Raw genomic sequence first — 6,144 nt, 5'->3', positions numbered from 1 at the left:
TCTATTCCTAAGACAGGAGTGCAGGAGGTGTTGGTCCTTGTCAAGAAATGTTTTAACAGTGAGCAAGAAATTATGCAAACAAATAGCACACCTTATCACAGCATTACACTGAGCCGGTATGAAAGACCGCCGTCTACTTTTGGGACGTCAACCGTTTGTCTAGAGATTTTACTTCACCTTTGCACTCAAGAGGTATGTTTACCTTTCGTCTGTGAAACAAGCCATAACCTGAGTCTGAAAAGAATGAGAAGGTGCTGGTTGTCAGATGCTCATTTCCACTTAGATGATTTGAATACTATTTTAACATGGAAATCAGGACAAGGATTTACCCTTCAGATCCCTTAATGCTACATTAAACACAGAAGTCTGACACAAGCTCTGCAGTGTCTTTTTGTCTCATCTGAGAGTCCTCTAAATGAATTCTGAAGGACATCACCAGCTCAAGAACCTTCGACTAGAGTATAGACCGCCCACCAAAAAAACGCCTGTTGGCTTCTCTTCCCTTTTATTTTCTTTTGTTATGAACAAATACTTTGACACTTGCTTTAGTGCCCTGAGTCATGTCATTATAATGTTTTTTGAATGCGGTAGCCCCCGTTTCCCATGTGCAATGCAAACACAGAGCAGACAGTGTGGTCATCCAGGATTAAATGTCTAACAGCTAGTTGCTTTTCAAAACCCTTCTCCAGGCACGAGATGATATTTTGCCACCCATCCAACACACATGCACACATTCATGTCATTCATGCACCTGTTCAAACAGGGAGTGTTAATGAGCAGTCTTTGTGTGTCTGAGTGTGTGACGGTGTGGTTCGCCCCGCCCTGCCCCAGCGTTCGTTTATCTCAGTCCTCCCATCCATGGCACGGCTGGCCAGCATGAGCTTGCCCACAATGCACGCTGATGAGCTTACTCACAAGAGGCTGCAGAGGATTATGTGGAAGTGTTTATAAGTAACTGAGCTACAGAGTGTCTGGATTCTTTATGGATTTCTTTTCCACAGCTAATGTCTGGGTTGATTGCAATTACCTGATCCGTGAACATTTTGAAGTTCCGTAAGTGGGACAAAGTGAGAAAGTGAAAGTGTCCATATATTGTGTGTTCATATCTGTGTGTTGGTTCAGTCATAGAATTGCTGACAGACAGCCTCGTGTTTGTTTTTTCTTCTCACTTTAATAAAGAGCCCTTATTGCTTAAGAGGATGAGTATCTCTTAGTGAGCCTACTCGGTGATTCTCTACAACTGTCTTTAAATATAATCATGGATTATTTTTTATTGCAACTACATTTAAATATTTGACTTTTTACTATTGAAGACAAAGTGAAGGTGAAAGGCTTTTTATTCAAATGAGACAGCCCATTCTGCCAGCCAGACATCCCTGAGGCACTAGTCGATGTCTGTCATACATTCTGAACTGACAGCTACTTGTTTTTGTCTCCAGCCTAACACAAAAAACTTTGTTAATACATTCTAACCACTCTCTGTCTGATAACTTACTGAACCATATCCCCTCAAACCACAGCTTTGACCAGAGTTTGACTCCACTCTTTTGGGCTTAGTGTATTCAGTGAGGGGTTGTGCTCTTCCTACTTGACTGCTGTGCATTTAATGCCTGTGTTTGTTCCTGCGCTGATCTCTGACCCCCTAATGTCCCCAGTTGTGATATGGAGACCACTTGACTATGAACTCTGAGGTGGGGTGCTACGATGACCCATTCTCCTTCTCATAGTAAATGCACACAGCCTCTGCTAATCTAAACTATTTAGTCTAGTAGGGGAATTCTCTCAGCCATGTTGCTGTAGTGAAACGCTGACTCGGCTTGATGTGCTGGAAGCTTTTACTGCAGGAAAATGCATTATGATTATCAAACAGTGCATACAGCATTTTCAGTCAAGGGATTTATTTTACACAAAGGATAACTGTCAGGAGTTTCATTATCATTATGTTGAAAAGATCAGTCTTATGTTTGATACAATCATAGAACACATGATATCTATCATGGCATGACAGGCAGGCAATTTTTTTATTTCCTTTGGTGACATGACAGCTTGTACATAGAGTCAATTAATCAGAGGAGCTGCAATGTAATACATGTCAGAAATAATAGGCAGTTCTGCAGAGTGGAACCAACACCAAGTTGTTACCCAGATTTCTACTGCAGATCCATTTTCACCTTGTGACACTTGTTCTAGTTAATAGGCAGGATGTCAGTGGATGTATCACAAACACTTGCTTATTTCCTTTTTTTTTATATAGTTGATGAAATATAGTTTGAGTATATACACACCCTTTATTACTTTTGCTTCTTGGAAAGTTTGGTATGCGATTTTATAACCTTTCCAAAAAAGACTGTCTATGACTGTAGACATACATGCAGGAGTACAATCTTGTATGCACTTTATTAGGAACACCTGTAAACCTATGCATTCATGCAATTATCTAATCAACTAATCAAGTGGCAGCAGTGCATTGTATATAATAATGTTGATTTGAGTGTTTCTATAACTGCTGATCTCCTGGGATTTTCACACACAACAGTCTCTAGAGTTTAATCAGAATAGTGCAGTAAAGAAAAAACATCCAGTGAGCGGCAGTTCTACTGACAGAAATACGCTGTTGATGAGCGAGGTTAACAGAGAATGGCCAGACTGGTTCAAGCTGACAGAAAGGCTACCGTAACTCAGATAACAATTGTGGCGAGTAGAAAAGCATCTCAGAAAGGACAACATGTCGAATCTTGAGGCGGATGGGCTACAACAGCAGAAGACCATGCCAGGTTGCACTTCTGTCGACCAAGAAAAGAAAGCTAGAGCTGCAGTTGGCACAGTTGAAGACTGGAATAACGTAGCCTGGTCTGGTGGAACTTGATTTCTGCTAAGACACAGAGATGGTCGGGTCAGAATTTGGCACCAGCAGCATGAATCCATAGACCCAATCTGCCTTGTGTCACAAGTCCAGGCTGGTGGAGGTGTGTAATGGTGTGGGGAATGTTTTCTTGGTACGCTTTGGGCCCATTAATACCAATCATCGCTTGAATGCCACAGCCTATTTGAGTTTTGTTGCTGACCATGTGCATCCCTTCATGGCCACAATTTACCCATTTCAAAATTTACCCATAATTTACCAATTCACCTAAGGGCTTCTTCCAGAATAATAATTCACCATGTCACAAAGCAAAGGATGTCTCAAACTGGTTTCATGTAATGAATGAGTTCAGTGTTCCTCAGTGGCCTTCTCAGTCACCGGATATGAATCCAATAGAACAGCTTTGGGATGTGGAACTACTAGAGATTCATGGCATGAACGTTCACCTGAAAAATCTGCATGAATTGCATGATGCAATCATGTCAACATGGTCCAGAATCCCAAAGTAATGTTTCTAACATATTGTGGAATCCATACCACAAAGAATTGTGGCTGTTTTGAGAACCAAAGTAGGCCCTACCCAGTATTAGTATAGTGTTCATAATAGTGTTCTCTAAATGTATATGCTTTGGATGCTCCTGTCAAGAATACTCCCTCTTAGAATGCTGAAAGTTTGTATATGTCATTTCATTTGGCAGAGAATCTATTTGTCAAGAACACTTACTAATAACAACTATACCTCAGTCTTTACAAAGTAGAGGTGAAGGAGTGTCTAGTCAACACTATACATCACTGTCATTGAGACTCTTAATTCATCCACTACAACAGGGCTACAGTAACTGTTAAGAATGTTGAGGTTCTCATGGTGAATATGATGGGTATGAAACTGTCTGGGATTTGACAAGGCATTTGATCAGGTCTTTTTGCCCTTTCAGAAAGGCAGCTTAGGGGAGACAGCATGGCGCCCTGTTCCCTCTGTGTACATTAAAAGCAGACACAAAGCTCTCCATGCTGTGAGGAGGCTGAACAGGGAGTTTGGTGGATCTGGGTGCCCTATGCTCCTCACTGTGGCTCTGAGGAATCTTGATGTCTGAGCGGAGAGAATCTCCCAGGGCTGTCTTGTCTAAATAAGCTATGACTGAGTGAGCTCCCTTACTGCATTAGGCACCCCGACTCACTTATCTACTACAGACTCAAAACTAGAGCCATAACGTCACCTAATGCCAAAGTGCACACAAATGCTGGGGCTCCCTGTAAAAACCTGCCATCATTTTGTTAAATAGTGTGATAATCACAAAATGGATTTGCAGCAAAGGTCCTGTCATCTGACCATACAACACCAGAGGAATTAGCTTCAAGTACTGAACTAAACTGTCAGTTGTCTTATCACACTCTCACCATCATTCACTTTTGTAGGTACCGAGTAAAGTACTATCTGTATGCACTACAATCAACAGTGTTTGACAGATTTTAGGCATGCATTATGTTAAATGCTAATGCAAAATTATACCACAGCACTGTTGAATTCTATCATGACACCATTCTGACACTTTAGTTTTTGTAATTTAATATACAATCAGTGCATATATCCACTGCAGATTTACACTGCAGTTTTGACTGTGCTTATAAATATGAACCAAAAATATGTATTCACAAGCATGTTTAAAAAACAAAATTGATAGGGAAGAAAGTGCTCAGACACAATAAAGAAATATATTAATTTTTTTTATATATAAATAAATCAAGTTCTAGATGCAAAACAAATCTCATGCAAATTGCATCTGGTTTCAATAAGACTTTGCCATTGGGTGGGAAGATTTCGCGCAACAAGTACGTACTATCGTGGTGAAGGTGAAGGAGCTTCCTAAAGTTCTCAGGGACAATACTATTAAATAACATTCAAATGGAAAAAGCTACAAAGCCATCGCAATAACCTTAAACATCCCGGTCTCAATTGGAGCAGATGGAAAGTTAGAATCACACATAATTGTTCCCAGACAGCATACGAAATTGCTCTAAGACTCAATTGCTAAAGCCTGGCTAAAATTTCATTAAAATGTGGCACGGAAATGTTTACCAAAGTGTCTATATTATTCATCACCGTTGGTGAAATTCAAATTTTAGGAAATCATATTGCCAAATATTTCACTGAAATGTTGCTCTGTTTGTTCATTAACACAAAATATTTTTGGAGGACAGTGTAACCTGTGTGAAAATTTTAATTAGAAAGTCAGGGAGCAAAAGCAGGTCTTTCAGCTCTCTAAATACAGGAACGCTGATTGCCAGTGATGTGTGTATATACACTATACTGTATGGCCAAAAGTATGTGGACACCAACTGTTATACCGATGTGTATGTGCATAATGAACATCCCATTCCAAAGTTGGTACCCCATCTGCTGCAATAACAGCCTCCACTGTAGGCTTACCACTAAATTTTGGAATGTACCTGTGGAAATTTCTGGCCATTCAGTCACAAGAGCATTAGTGAGGTCAGACATAGTCCAGCGAGAAGGCCTTGGCCTACAGTCGTGTTTCAGTTGATCCTAAATATGTTTAATGGGGTTGAGGTCAGGGATCTGTACAAGACACCCGAGTTCTTCCACATCACCTTTGGCTAATAAGGTCTTCATGGACCTCGCTTTGTGCACAGGGGCATTGTCATGCTGATACAGATTTGGACTAGGTCATGTACATCCAGTAAAGAGAAATCGTAATGCTACAGCACACAAAGACATTTTAGTCAATTGTGTACTTTCAACATTGTGACAAGAATGTGGGAAAGACTCTTATATGGATGTGATAATCAGGTGTCTACATACTTTTGGACTTTCCACAACCGACGATTTGCAAAAAGGAATGGGTCAAAACTGAAACACAATGCTGCAAAAAGCTAATTGATTCTTATTGTAGATGTCTTGAAGCTGTAACAGGCAACAAGAGAGGCTGGTGAGGGAGTGACTATTAATTGCTGCAATGATGTAGGTGATAACAGGAAGTAACATCTGATTTTCCATAACAGTAAATGTAACTGTAATTGGTTCAAGATATGATGTATTCATTAATAAATCAAAACATGAAATAGTTGGCTAATTGCTGTGGAATAAGAGGAATTAAACACTTTGGGATGTGCTGTTATACGAAAATAAGCAAATTCAGGTTAACACATTATGCCCTACCATGTTTTATTCCTTACTTCTTACTGTGTGAAAATGCTCCATTTGTAATGAAAACACACACACATGTTGTTTCTGCCCTGTGAAGTCAGTCCTTAGGAAACCC

The sequence above is a fragment of the Ictalurus punctatus genome, chromosome 3 (assembly GCF_001660625.3).
Source record: "Ictalurus punctatus breed USDA103 chromosome 3, Coco_2.0, whole genome shotgun sequence".
Lineage (NCBI taxonomy): Eukaryota > Metazoa > Chordata > Actinopteri > Siluriformes > Ictaluridae > Ictalurus > Ictalurus punctatus.
Note: the sequence above shows the minus strand (reverse complement) of the source record.